The sequence below is a fragment of the Camelina sativa genome, chromosome 10, assembly GCF_030686135.1.
Source record: "Camelina sativa cultivar CO46 ecotype springtype chromosome 10, ASM3068613v1".
Classification (NCBI taxonomy): Eukaryota; Viridiplantae; Streptophyta; class Magnoliopsida; order Brassicales; family Brassicaceae; genus Camelina; species Camelina sativa.
This window is the reverse complement of record NC_141889.1, coordinates 24,116,656-24,132,383: the sequence shown is the minus strand read 5'-3', so window position 1 is coordinate 24,132,383 and position 15,728 is coordinate 24,116,656. Positions and strand designations below refer to the sequence as shown.

Sequence of the window (15,728 nt, the reverse complement as noted above, 5' to 3'; positions counted from 1 at the left end):
GTTTATTTTCAATACCTTGCTTGCCAAGTCTCGTGTCTGCAGAAGTATGCTACACTACAATACCAAAATTCCATTCAACAAGATCAACGGTTTCAGTTTTTATTCGGTTTCTCTGCAATCATAAAGCGAAGAAGATTCGGCAATAAGTCCACTAGAAATATGCATTGAAGGATTAGGAGGGACTTCAAGAGCATTGATGAAACTAGTTCTTTTTGGTGTACTTATGCAATGAATGTATGCAAACATGCAAACAGAGACATAAGCAATGACGATCAGGTGCAAGAGGTTTCAATTCTCTTATGCTCTTGTAGTATAAGAGATGTCAATCCATAAAGTGTGTGAAGTCTATGCAATCAGGATGTGAACAATGATCCAAGTTATTTGTCAAAAACCACCCTATACAACCAATCTCTTGGGATAGACACAATAATCTCCAGTATTAGCTTTATCTAACAACCCTAACATTGGTGTGATGTAGAGAAGCTTAAGATCTATCCTTACCCTCTTGATATAAGAACAACCTAGTGCATACCTAACCCAGAAGGGATATATAATCTAACAAGCTTTAATATTCTAAATAACCACAGCCCTAAACCAGCCTAATCCATCTCTAGAATCCTAGCTCACTACTTAGATGAACAGATCATGATGATAATAAACAGAAACCCAGAAAAGGATGAAACAAGCATGATAAGAAATATGAGATGATGAACAACAACTTAATATAAAGAAGCAAACTCAGATTCTCAATACCCAGAAAGTTATGAGACTTACAAGATATTAAAATCTGAGAAAAACTGTAAAATAAAAGTTGCAAATGATAAATAAGAGCTAAAAACCCTTAAGGGGTAAAAATTAGGTTTTTGGTGGCTACATATACTTTTCTGCCTAAAGAGAGAGTTATGGGCGGCTATGGGATACAAGGGATATATATAGTGAGGGAAGGAAGCCCTTATTTGGCTAGCTGACAAAATAGAGAGGCGGCTCGTGTGCTCGACCACAGTGGTTGAGTGGCATGGTCGAGTGGTCCATTCCCTTGTTTCCAAACGGTTGAGTCCCTGAGTATTACACAGTTGAGTCCACGAGTTGCACATAGTCAAGTGTTGGAGTAGCAGACGGTCGAGTGCACGAGTAGTGGTGGTCGAGTGCTTCATGCTTTGTTGGTCTTCTCCTTGATTCACCTCCTATCCGCTTCACTGGTTGCACTCCTCTCATCTCAGATGCTATTTCCATGCTTCTTGAGTCCAATTCACCTCTTTAAACAAGAAACAATGCAAATGCAATGCAAATCCTATTCTAATGCATAAACAATCATTAAACTACATGAAAGTAAAAAATAAGCTAATATAACATGTAAAAGATGTGAATAATTTATAGTTAAATATGGTAAAATATATACATATCAATTGACACTTCCTTTTATCATCTCGACGACTTTGTTCATCGGCGGACGATCTGTTGGGCATGGTTGAATACACCAGAGACCTACAAAAATCATCTTCCTTGCAATCTGTTTTTCCTCTATGGTTATTTCATCGCCAAATATCCATGTTTATTCTCCCTCTTCAAGATCCTTATAGATCCAATTTGGAGAATAAGTCAAACTAGCTGCAAAATCAATTGTTTCTACTACTTTTTTGTTCCTTGCACCAATCATCTTGAGGACCAGCATTCCATAGCTATACAAATCAGACTTCTGCGAGACTCTGTCATACATTCTTGAAAACACCTCAGGTGAAATGTATCTGATAGTTCCTCTAGTATTTATCAGTGACAAAATTCCTCTAGCAAGGCCAAAGTCTGAGAATTTAGGACAAAGATTTTCATCTAACAGGATATTCTGAGGTTTGATGTCAAAATGTACAATTCTTGTTTTGCAACCATAGTGCAAGTGCTCCAATCCCCTAGCAATGCCTAGCGCGATTCCATATAGTACTTTTACATCTAGAGTCAATGATTCTTTTCTAAACATAAACTGATCCAGAGACCCATTCTCTAAAAACTCGTACACAATCCTCTTTTGAGATGTTTGGCTCATGTTGGTGACTTCATTAATGAAATCCTCACCAGTTCAATTCAAGTCCTTCAAGACCTTTACTGCAACCTTCAGACCATTAGAAAGGTTTCCTCTATAAATAGTTCCAAATCCTCCTTTCCCAACTGTGTGTGAAAATGACTTTGTAATGTTCTTCAATTCTGCATAAGTGTATTGTTTCAGCAGTACCTTGAACATGCCGAAACTATTTTCCTTTCTATTTTTACTCTTTATCTCACATATCAACTAGATCAGGACAACAAAAAAAGTGACCAGCCCAATTGCGGAACCAAGGGCTATGAGGATTCTCTCCAAAAGATGTGACTTGCCTTTTCGAAACTGTGAGGTTACACGATTTGGTGTTAAGTCTGGTGATACTCGAGGATATGGATTAGGTGCGGCCAGATTACCATCAGAATAATTCTGCTTGAGAATCTCTACACCATTCAGAAGAGCCTCACAATACGATGCACCAGTGTCCATGTAAGGGTGCAACTCAAGTCGTAGATCAGGTCTCAACCCATTTTTGGAACCAACATACACACTGAAATCTAGATACATCAGAATATGAGAACCACCGCTTAACTGAATCACATCCACTTGGTTCTTAGCAATCTGATGTACAATGAAGATGGAGAAGACGCGTTGATTTGCTTTGTTCACTTCCAGTAATGTCTAACAGAAAGGAAGCCTCACAAGGTAGTTAAACTCGGCGTCGACTGTAAAAAGCCATGTCAGGTTGAAATTCAGGTTTAGCATAGGGTTCCCGACGTTCCCCATTTGGCGCGACGTGGCATACACATCCTCCGGCCCAACATACGCCGGATTTTTCTTGGTGTAGATGATTTTTACACCTGGAATGGTCACAGTCATTGCCTGATCTCCGAAATAATTATCAGAAAGCCACGACCGGAACATTCCCGAATCATTGACCTCATCCACCATTCGTCCGCCTACATTAATCCGGTGAACGGTCTTGAAAGCCGTCGAGTTGTCTATCTCTATTAAGAATCGCAGACCCCAATTCACCTCTGTAGTGAACCACTTACCGCGACTCTGCCCCTACTCCTCTCACTACAAGAAAAGGGATATTGTGACGTTAGATTGAGACGAATTTTTTTTGTCACAAATTTGTGACTTTTTAGATACTATGTTGTGACATGTTTTTTAGTCATAAGTTCGTAATTATTTCGTCACAATATTATTATATAAGTTTGTTGTAATTATTAATATATAGCTTATGTATCATTGTGACAATAAAACAATAATATTAAGAAAAATAGGAGAAGATGGTTTTGGTCATTAACTGTAATCATTTTGACACTAATTGTTGGTTGTGATGAGTTAAACATTATAACGTAATAATAGTAACAAAATGCAATACGGGTTTGGGACTAAAGTTTTGTTATAATGAATGACAGTTTTGATACATGTTCTTATTTAGTAACTGTGACGGACAAGTGACATTTTACAGGGCACTAAGTGTGACGTTTTGAGACTACAACAACATCATAAATAGTGACAAACTTGATATGTGGTATCGGTCATGAAATATAACGTATTTTGGACAATATTTTCAGTAAATAATTGTGACATTTTCGATACGTTTACATATCGTTACATTTGGTGAAAAAATGGCTACTTATTAGTTAGTCACAACTCTTGTGATGTTTTAGTAACTTTAAACAATTTGTGACGATTGTATTGTAACCATTTACTAAACGTCACATATTGGTAGCAATATTTTTATTGTGAGAAAAAAAAAATTATTGTGACGAAATATTACGTCACAATGTACTTATTTTCTTGTAGTGTCTTCTACTTCACAGATCAATATGCATAACATAAACATAACACAGAGATTTAACGAGTTCCCCTCATGCAGAGGGTACATCTCGTGTGGGAACCTTCTCCCACAAACATCCACTATCAATCACTCAAGGTTTTACATTGTGTTACATATACAAAGCTTCGAGAGTAACTACAAAGAAACCTGAAGAAGAAAACCCATAGAGTATCCAGCTTTTCTTCTTCCTCTCTCTATGTCTCTGGTTCAGCTCTCCCCTCCATGTATAATTAACCATGAAACACTTTCAGAACCTAAAGAAGCAGCTCCACCTTCGTCTCTCATCAGAGTGTCCCGAAGACACCTTAAACCTAGACTAGGTTATGTCCAACTCTCAGCCCTTTGACCCCAGCCAAGATTCTGCTCCTTTATCATGGATCTGCGCACAACTTCAAGCTCCATGTATGACTACCTGCACATTGATAGTAGGATTTTCACCCAGGGTATCAATTCCCTATGCAGTTGTAGTACAAAGGGTTATCAATCCAAATGGTTGATATGCTAGCAGATAAGATGCAATCAGAGACAAGCAAGTCAAGCCAAGTAATAGTTGGGGTTTGATCTAACAATCCTAAAATAATTAAAAGAAAGTAAATAAACAAGAACCACACGACTTATGTACTCGATGCAAGCATTCGGGTACAAGATCGGGTGGGGTGATCGACTAAACAAGACGAGTATGAACAGCTCGAAGGTATAGTCGAAGCAGGTGATCATGTGCCTGTTCGGGTAAGAGATTGAGTTATGAATAATAATGTAAACAATCTAAATACAAAAGCTCCTAAGGATGGGGTAATCGACTCCTAAGCATTCCTGACCAGTATGGATGTCCTACATTCCTCAAGCAAATATTCCCTAGACAATGAATCTCTAAAATCTTGTTAAAACACTCTCGTGACAGAAACAATCAACCTTAATCACTCCCCTACCTAACTCTCGTTGGAGAAACATGATCAAGCAGGCAATACAAACCGATTCATTATTGTCAATAAACCCCTTACTCATCTAATCTCTTAGGCTAAGTGAGTAAATCTCTAGCATTGATTTATTCAAGCATTTCATCTACACCTCTCGATGGTAAAACGCCCTAGATCTAATCTCAACCTCTCAGTCTGTTGATAGCCTTAAGAACACCAATCTAGAAGGGAATTTATAAAACATAAACATCCAAGCTAAGATATCCTAACCGATCAAGCACACAAAATCGTCTATCCCATCCCTAGAAACCTTACTTCACTACTCAGATCTCATGGAAAGAAACACAAAACATAGATAAATGAGAATTGCATTGTATTGAAAATAGAGTAGAGTAGAAGAGTATATAATCGAAAATGCAAAAAGAAATAAAAATAAATCCTAACAAAGTGGAAAAAGTGTTTGAGTCGCTCAAGATCTCTCTCAGAAGCTCTCGCTCTCTGGTTTGAGTGTCTGCGGCGTGCTAGGGCGAGAGGAAGAAGAGGGGGGGGGGGGGGTAACACTCGCGAACCAATTTCTGGTTATTGGGAAGGGGTGTCGATCGACACCAAGGGGAGTGTCGATCGACACCATCAATGTATGGTTCGACCAGGTTGTTTTTAATTGTAGTTTCTAGTTTGGTTTGATTTTATTGGGTTGTTTAAACCATGTATATAAGGGAAAACTTGACCTAGGTCGTAGAAGGAGGTTGTCTTGGCCGTTCTAAGAGAAAAGAGAGAAGAAAGGTGTTCTTGAGAGTTTGGAGGCTTTTGGAGAGATTCTTGGCTTGTGTGGAGTGATCTGTTGCTGTGGAGTGGAGATCTGGTGCTAGGAATAAAGGAGAAGGCTTCTAAGGGTTGGATTCGTCTTTGTTGAGTTAGAATCTTCCTGCAAAAGAGGTGAGTGCATGATCATGGCTTATCTAAGCCTGAGAATCCTTTGTTTGATTGATTTGCTGTGTTTTGTGGTGTTGTTCGTGCTTGTGGTGGTTGTGTTATGGTTGTTATAGGTTCCTGAAACTTTTGGGTGAGTTTGGAGCGGATTGGAGATGATTGGAAACGGAGATTCGACGAGCGGCTTAGCGTAGAACGCGACTGCGGAGTCGGTGTCGATCGACACAATGTTGGTGTCGGTCGACACCAACTTGTCTGATTCGTGATTTTCCTGGTTTGTTTGTTGTTTGGTAAAGATGGGGAATCTCAGTTGTTTGTGTGTATAGCCTAGTAGATGGGAGGATTGCCTCACTGAGTGTTTATCAAATACTCATGCATCTCAATTGTTGTTTGTGGTGTGCAGGTACGTGACGTGGAATCATGGCGATGAGGAGGAGGATGATCTAGGGTCTCTTTTGTGTGTAGGTGGTTACATTTTTTATGTTGGAACATTGGATACTATTATGGTAGGTTGTTGGAGAGATTGGTTAGGAGTGTTATTGTATTAATGATGTATTGGTTTTGTATTATTGGTATGTTCCCGCAGTGCTTAATGGTTATTGCTGGTTTAATGATGAGTTGTTGTTTGGGTTGGTTAATTAAGTAGTATGGGATGCTTAATTATATATATTGTATTTATTAAAAAAAACGGGTCGGGTTGTTTCAGTTTGGTATTAGAGCCCTTACGGTTTTAGGATGGCTAAGTGGATGGTTAGAGCGGCTAGGAATTTAATTGGGTGAATTATTTTCCTGTTGCATGATATATGATATTGTGAATGGAAATTGATTATGAGTATTTAGTCAATTTGTTTGTGGTATATCGAGTCCTTGTATCATCCTCTTCGAGCCTTCAATGAGATTCCACGGTAAGTTGTTTTCTGTATTGTTAGTTGTGTAGTGTTTTTAGCTGTGGGGGGGGGGGGTGCAGTTGGCTATTGAAAAGTTGTTGTCAAGTGGTGGATCACGCCGGTATCAGGAAATACCGTTGGTGTGATTTGTAGGAGTGGATGTTTTGCAAATGGAATTATTTTGGATTTTGTGACTCGTGTGTAATGTGGAAAGGAAATAGCTCAGGAATTTTATAAATGGAAGTTTCCATAAATATAAGGTTGTATAAATGGAAAGTTCCATAAATGAATAGTTTCTAAAAATGGAAAGTTTTTCGGGAGGTAGAACTTGTCCATTTCTGGAAAGTGTGCGGGGGGACATCTAAAGTGTTTGAGATGTCTGGAGTGAGGCCTGGGGTGGCCATGACAGTGGTGATATTCTGGGAGAGATTATGGTGTTGGTAGGACATTATGATCGTTTGCTAGAGGGACGGGGGGTCCCGGATTGCCTCACTGAGTGTTTATCAAATACTCATGCATCTCAATTGTTGTTTGTGGTGTGCATGTATGTGACGTGGAATCGTGGCGATGAGGAGGAGGATGATCTAGGGTCTCGTTTGTGTGTTGGTGGTTACATTGTTTATGTTGGAACCTTGGATAGAGTTATGCTAGGTTGTTGGATAGATTGGTTAGGAGTGTTATTGTATTGATGATGTATTGGTTTTGTATTATTGGTATGTTCCCGCTGTGCTTAATGGTTATTGCTGGTTTAATGATGAGTTGTGGTTTGGGTTGGTTAATTAAGTAGTATGGGATGCTTAATTATATATATTGTATTTATTAAAAAAAACGGGTCGGGTTGTTTCAGGGGGTTTATATATGAAAACCCATTAACCCTAGCTTTCTAATCTTGCTTGAGGGTCTGCTCGATGAGGTGCTCGGGTTGCTCTTTGGATAGGTCTTCGGATTGTTCTTCCTGCTCTTGTTCTTCCTGCTCTTGGAATGCAGAATATGGACAAAAAAAGATGTTTAAAACATGTAAATTAGAGAGTTATCAGACCCTAAACTTAAATCTTGCTAGTCCTCTAGCAAGGAAGTAGGAGGAAGAGGTTAAAAATGGGACTCATAACCTTTTGAGCTAAGCGAAAGATTCAAGCTATAGTCCTTAAAGATAGTTTAATGTTGCTCAGATCAATCAAGATACTTGCAAATATTTTTCTATGTTTATCACCATGCATCGATCTAGTAAATCCTCCAACTAAAAGTAAAGACTTGCAATTACAAAGAACATCTCTTTCACATTCATTAAAGTATTTGGCGAATTCTTGCAAATGGAAGGTGAATCAAGCTCAATCGGTTTCAAGGGTAAGGCTTTTTGGTATGGTGGTTTCGAACAATATCTTTGGGTGGTTTTCTCTCAAAAGATGGAATGATAGACAGTTGCGAAAACTATCTAAGATTGAGAACAATTAGGGCATACAAAGCTTAACTCTTGATAATCTACCCTTTTCTCATTCACTTTCTCTTTTTTTTTTTTATCAAACCCCCTAGAATAATACTACCCATATTCTTGATTTTAACTCCTTTTTTTATAATCCCTAAGGTCTAAACTTTAAACATGTAGCTCTCTCTCTTTTTTTTTTCTTTTTCTTTCTTTGCTAAACTCCTAATAATATTCCTAGATTATTTTTTTTTCTTTTTCTTTTCTAGGAGACTATAGCAAGATCTTTTTCTCTTTTTTTTTTATTTAGAGACTTAGAGCTAATTGAATCAGACCTTAGGGACTTTCTTCTTTAATTTCTCTTTTATTCCTCAACCCAACCCCAAATAATCATGCTAACCACCAATCTTTCAAAACTGATTCTATTAGCTAGTCCAAATGATTCTAAACTTAGCTAAAACAAGAGCCATTTCTTTGTCGTTCTCAATACTCTCAAGGTTTCACAACCTATAGCACAATGAAAAGGCCTCACTCATCAATTCACAACAAGGTTTGAAAGAAAGGTTTGGGGTTCAAGGGTAGAGAAAAACAAATCAGGTTAAACGAAAAGATGGGTAAAAATGGAGTGCTAACCCGAGTTTAGAGTTACCATGAGCAAGTATTCAAATTCCATAAGCAAGACAATTTAAGTTCAGTTTAAGTAAAATAATATAGTGATGATTCAATGTTCAAGCAAGTGGAGGAAGATTTCAAAAGACACAAGGTTTTAAACAAAGATTTTTCATTTTTTTCCAAAGATTGATCTAGCAACAATGAACTGTGATTAAGGGCTATAGCTTCAATCCTAAGGTTTGGCATTAAACAAGGTGGTTTTAATCATTGTCACCTAAAATGCATATGCAACAATCCTATACGAAGAAGTCTAGACTCAATCCTAATATGAAAACGCAACTACATGACCACTCTTTTTTTTTTTCAAAATTTTCAAATTTTTAGTGTTTTTAATGCAAATAGATGCAGACTCAAATGAATAAAACTAGCATGCAAAAATTTGAAATAAAAAAATAAAACACAATGTTATATAAATTCTCAGACCCTCCCCCAAACTTAAAAAGTCTGAAAAAGAAATCTGAGAATCAAACAAAATGAAACAAAATAAAATGCAATGGTATTAACAATGGTTTGGATGAAAGTGGTACCTCATGGGTTGGTGAAGAAAGAGGTTGTAGCAGCCTCCATACTCGCCAACGTGTAGCCAAGGTCGTCACCGGCTTCAGCAGGTGCCGGGATTTGCTCATCAGAGAGCTCGGTTATGCGCACGGACGACCTGCTCATACCAGCATCTGAGGGGTTGATCGGGTAAGGCGTCGCATAGCTCATCGGGTAGGGCATCAGATAGTACGATGGGTATGGTGGAAGAGGTCCGAAAAGGTCACCCGTATAGCCGATTGTAGGGTGCATCGATTATGGCATCGTGTATGGCATATGGTAAGGCGGAGGGTAAGTACCTGAGTGGTCACCCGATTTGGTGTTCGGCTGGGGCATCGGATAGGGCATCGTGTACCCCATCGGGTTAGGCATCGGATAGGCATTTGAGTGGCTTCTCCGCGATCTATCGGGTCTGGTGACATCCTCTTCTGTTTGGGCCTTGTAGGAGGATGCCCTGTGGGGCTCTGGAGGCGCTAATCCTCGGATTCCTTCCAGTGCTCCGCTCCTCCCCATCCATGTGGGTGCATAAGCCGAATTGGGAGCTGAGGCACAACTTGCCTTGTCTTGCAGCTCCTTGATCTGTCCTCCCATTACCTTCACTGAGCCAGTGAGGTCTTTTACCTTCTTTGCCAAAAACTTGTTCATCCTCTTCAACCACCCTATCCTCTTGTTGGCTTCCCTCACTCCAACAGGTTGCTTTTGAGAGCAAACATACTCGTCAAAATCGTAGTCCTCTGAATTGTTTCCTTGTCCTTGCCCTGTCGACTCTCTCTGGTCAGCTTCGGATTCACCTTCGGGGTTGTACAGCTCCTCCCATGGTGGCATGAAATCTATGTTCTGTCCTAGCCGGATCTTAGTGCACACGACGTTGGGCAAAACCATTTGAGCAGCCCTGACTGTTGGATGAACGAACTTGAATAAGAACATATCATTTGGTCTCTCATAAGCCAAGAATCTCGCCAAGGTGAGGTAGTCGATGTCTAGCCATCTCGGCTCATGAACTACTCCCTTCAAAGGCACATCGCAGGCCACCAAAATTGATGTGACCAATCCTCCTATTGAGATCTCTCCAGCTCCCTCTCTTCTATCAGTTTTCATTGCCCATGACTTGAGGTAAAGGAAATGATCGAGCAGCACAAAGACCATACTAGTGTCCGCAGCATGTCCAACTAGCGGTGTACCATCCCTAGCATTGTCTAACACTCCGCACAAGGCAATGTCTAGCAGCTGGAGCTCATGGTCATTCACATTCCCAGTCTCTTTTCTAGCAAAAAGGGTGCAAGCTAGGGACTTATGAAAATACCTCAAAACAGGGCTCCTTATTTGAGCAGACTTGGAGCTTGTAGACTTGTACGGAAGCTTGTCCCCTATTGTCAGCCATAGGGACTTCATCTCCTCCTTGCCCACTTCCATGTTCTCTCCACTCCCAGCCTTGAAACCATACAGCTTCCCGATCTCCTTGAAGGTAAGCCGGTACTCCTTGTTGCGCACGGAGAAAGTGATGAACCTGATCCCCCGATCGGGTAGTAGGGTCGGGTGGTCCTCAAAGAAGTGTAACTGCAGTGTGGCAAGGAAGTGTATCGTATCCTCCTCATAAGCCTCGAGGTTGGCTCGCATCATCTGGCCCAGGTGTCACATGTCGAACAGGAACTCGACATCTCTAGCGATGCCCAATTGCTTCATTGTTTCTCGGTGGGGATAGCGGGTACCAACAAAGTTCATCTTGCGGAGGACCTTGAAGAGCTTGGCCGGAGTCTCCACCTCTTTCTGCTTCAGCCTCCTCGAAGCCAGGCGTGGGCGTTCTCTGTGCTCCTCCTCTCAGTCACGGCTCTCCTCCTCCGTGTCTTGATCTTCTTCTTTAGCCGCCCTCTCAGCCACCTTCTCAGCCTTTTCAAAGGCTGTTCTCTTCCCCCTTGCAACCGCAGCTCTGCTTCTCACCCTGGAGGTTTGGATCTCCTCCGGTTCTCCTCCTTCTGCATCTGAATCGACCTCCATCGGGTCGGTAACGGTTCGCTCGGACATAGTCAGGTCCCTAGGTCGAGGAGATCGGCGGATTGCAACTTCTACTGGGTTAGGAGAGAGAACTCGGGTATCTACCCGATCAGGTGCTCGAGTGCCAGCATGGGTAGACGGTCGGGTTGAGCATCGGGTTGGGGATGCGAAACGTCCAGCCAATGGTTGAGAATGCGGAACATCTCCTCTTCCTTGTGAATCGTGAGCTTCGGCGGTATCACCTCCGGTTCTAGCAGCGGCAGAGGCTGATCTGCTCCCCTTCTTTTGGTAAGTCTTCACCTTTGGAGCCATTGTTGAATCCTTGAAAAGAGAAAAAGCTAAACTTCGAGATTAATAGGGTTAGTTCAGAAAGACTGAAAAACTCGATTTCTTTGGAGAGGGAAGAAGTTTGGAAAACAAAGAGTTTAGGGTTTAGAGAAAACTTAAGGAGTTATGAAGTTGTGAGGTTGAGGCTCCTTAAATAGAGAGGGTTGGCTTCTTGGGCTTCCCCGACAACAGCGCCAAATTGATAGTAGGATTTTCACCCAGGGTATCAATTCCTTATGCAGTTGTAGAACAAAGGGTTATCAATCCTAATGGTTGATATGCTAGCAGATAAGATGCAATCAGAGACAAGCAAGTCAAGCCAAGCAATAGTTGGGATTTTATCTAACAATCCTAAAATAATTAAAATAAAGTAAATAAACAAGAACCACATGACTTATGTACTCGATGCAAGCATTCGGGTACAGGATCGCGTGGGGTGGTCGAGTAAACAAGACGAGTATGAACAACTCGAAGGTATACTCGAAGCAGGTGATTGTGTGCCTGTTCGGGTAAGGGATCGAGTTATGAATAAAAATGTAAACAATCAAAATACGAAAGCTCCTAAGGATGGGGTTATCGACCCCTGAGCATTCCTGACCAGTATGGAAGTCCTACATGCCTCAAGCAAATATTCCCTAGACAATGAATCTCTAAAATCTTGTTAAAACACTCTCGTGATAGAAACAATCAACCTTAATCACTCCCCTACCCAACTCTCGTTGGAGAAATATGATCAAACAGGCAATACAAACCGATTCATTATTGTCAATAAACCCTTACTCATCTAATCTCTTAGGCTAAGTGAGTAAATCTCTAGCATTGATTTATTCAAGCATTTCATATACACCTCTTGATGGTAAAATGCCCTAGATCTAATCTCAACCTCTCGGTCTGTTGATAGCCTTAAGAACACCAATCTAGAAGGGAATTTATAAAACATAAACATCCAAGCTAAGACATCCTAACCGATCAAGAACACAAAATCGTCTATCTCATCCCTAGAAACCTTACTTCACTACTCAGATCTCTTGGAAAGAAACACAAAAACATAGATAAATGAGAATTGCATTGTATTAAAAATAGAGTAGAGTAGAAGAGTATAGAATCGAAAATGCAAAAAGAAATAAAAATAAATCCTAACAGTGGGAAAAGTGTTTGAGTCGCTCAAAATCTCTCTGAGAAGCTCTCGCTCTTTGGTTTGGGTGTCTGCGGCGTGCTAAGGCGAGAGGAAGAAGAGGGGGGATTTATATATGGAAACCCATTAACCCTAGCTTCCCAGTCCTGCCCGAGGGTCTGCTCGATGAGGTGGTCGAGGATGAGCTCGGGGTGCTCTTCGGATAGATCTTTGGATTGTTCTTCCTGCTCTTGGATCCTCTTCGATCGGATTGGTGTTCAGACTGTCCTTCCTGCTCAATAGCTCCTTAGGGTACATGCTCGGATTTGACCTTTTTTCTCTCCATTTTAGGCTCTAAAGCACCTGTTTTCATCCAAAATATGCAAATGCAAGAATGCAACATCCTAAATGGCCTAAATGCAAATTCCTATAGTAAATGACCTAAAACTGCTAAAGTTAGGGTAAATATAATGAAGAATATGGACAAAAAGGATGCTTAAAACATGTAAATTAGAGAGTTATCACGCATGCTCTCTGCCCTGTACAGCGCCCTTCCCTATAGCCGCCACCAAGGTACCACCAGCTTCTTTAGTGTGTGCTCTTCGGCTTGTGCTTATCTAGTTTCTTCAATCCTAGCTTCTCTTATATAGTGAAACCCTAGAGCTTATGTTGGTTCATTCCTGCAGGCTACATAACCCGGATCCTGTATGTGCTACACATCAATATAGACCCAGTTCATAGTTCAGACCAAATAAGCCCATATGAAGCAAACATTTACAACAATCTCAAAGTTGATGTTGTCCCTACCAACGTTTCTTATCATGTCGTCAAACCGTCCCTTTTGAGTAAAACCGGTCAGGCGTGGAGACGATCCCGATTCCATTAACGAAACCAAACGAATTAGTCAATGGGTCAACTGTTGACTGACAAACCAAAAAAATTAATGTTTCCAAGAAATTTCTTACAAAAAACAAATCAACTCTCTATCGCTCAAATCTGATATTTGCTATTGCTACCTTAAAAACCAAATAAAGACTACTCCATTCTTATCTATTGCAATCTTTGAGCTCCTTTGATGGAACAACAAGTATCATTCTTTGGAGTGACACCCCTTCATTGCCAGAGTTCTCATAGAGATTAACTCCACCACTCTCATCAAAATTTGAGCAAACTCACTGTCATCATTGAATCTGAACGTTATACTGCCTATTACCTTTACATATCAATACTGTTCCTCCTACAATCCTCTTCAAAATGGTAAACCATGCATTATCATTTAGAGGTTATATGGTGAGTGCAGCAGTGAGTTACTTATACTCATTCATCCTTAGGAGTTAGGATCTTAATCATTAACATAAAGTGACATCATGATGAGTGTGAGCCAAGTCACCTTCTGAGTTGAACTTATACGTTTCTCCTAACCTCTGTTATACTTTTCTTCACCAAGACTCAGATAATTAACTCTCCTTCCTATTTTTTACTCAAAATTGTTTTTTTTTTAAACCCTAATTCTCCTAAAGAACAAGACGATGATTAACAACTTTCTTATGAATTGTCATTAAATATTTTACATATCCCTTTTTCACGACACATCGATTACCGTTAAAACCGACGAGATCGATGGATGTTCGCACGCCCCGGCCATGGCTACTCCAAGGAGGCAACTGAATCTTCGCACGACCCATCACAACAGTTCCGTTGGATGTTCCAGGATCTCTATAGGAGAATCCTCTAAGCAATTCTATGTAAAGATACGGTGCGGGAAAATCTAAAGGAATCACCATTCTTTGGTTAACCACAAAGGAATCCTTCAATTTTTATAAAAACTTTTTTCAGTGTAGGTGATTGTTTACAAGAAAATGGCGTATTTACACAACAAAAAATGTCAAAATATATTAAGAAATAGGAAAAATCATGTTTTAAACCTTCAAAGTGTCACTGGATAGCATTTTAAACCTCGTGAGAATTTTACTAACACTATAGATCTTTAAAATGATTTTACTAACACTTTAAATAAAACTAACTTTCATTTTTGTACCGCCATAAAAAATAACGGAATAATAATATCCATCAACGCAAAATAGTTACAATATGTTGGTTTAATTTAAAATTTCATTAGTTTTAGTTTTTATAAATAAATAAAAAGATAAAAAAATAAATTTGTATTCGTCTTCATTATAGGCAAAACTTTTACGACGTTACTCTTCACATTATTAATCTTTTTAATAAATACATCTCCACTGGATTCTGATTCAAATCGATTGACTTCTTATTGGAAACAAATGAATCTTCTGAATATATTGCTGCTTCAAATCATTTGTCAAATGTTTTAACCTTACCTCTGATTCTTCATTTTTTTTTTGCTTTGATGTATTTTTAATGTTTTATCAATCTTCATAAATAATTAAATTAAATTAAATTAATTAAATAAGTATTTAAATCAAACCAATATTGTTTAACTATTTTACGTTGACGGATATTACTGTTCCGTCAATTTTCGTGGCGGTACAAACATGAAAGTTTGTTTTAAGTAAGATTTAAAGTGTTATTGAAAACAGTTTAAAGGTTTATAGTGTTAGTGAAAATATAATATCTCAAGGTTTAAAGTGCTACTCAATGACACTTTGAAGGTTTAAAATATGATTTTCCCTTAAAAAATATTTAGATTTAAGTAATTTAAAACATGAATTTTTTAGTACATCATTCTTCACATCAACTATTACTGATATTTATATTTCGTTGATTCAGCCAAACTAAACATGTCCCTTAATCGTGCTAAAAGGGCTACTAACAAACATTAATTTGATGTTATGATATTTTTTTGTTAATGACAAAACAATGACTTTTTTTGGTGAAGTTTTCAATTTTCAATTTAAATAAAATTTCTAAACTGAAATTTCAATCCTTAGTTCAACCCAAACAAGAGTCTCCCAATTATCACAACTCTAGTCCCCTCTGGCCAGCATAAACCTGACCCTCCTGGTCAACACACAGAAACCCCGAGAATGAACCCCCATCAACCCTCAGATCTGCATCCGATCACAACAGGAA

General features: G+C 39.4%; 1 pseudogene; it reads right to left on the bottom strand.

Moving 5' to 3' along the window:
- Positions 1-99: 99 nt before the first annotated feature.
- Positions 100-14,461, bottom strand: LOC104720603 (putative receptor-like protein kinase At5g39030; annotated as a pseudogene).
- Positions 14,462-15,728: the final 1,267 nt, after the last annotated feature.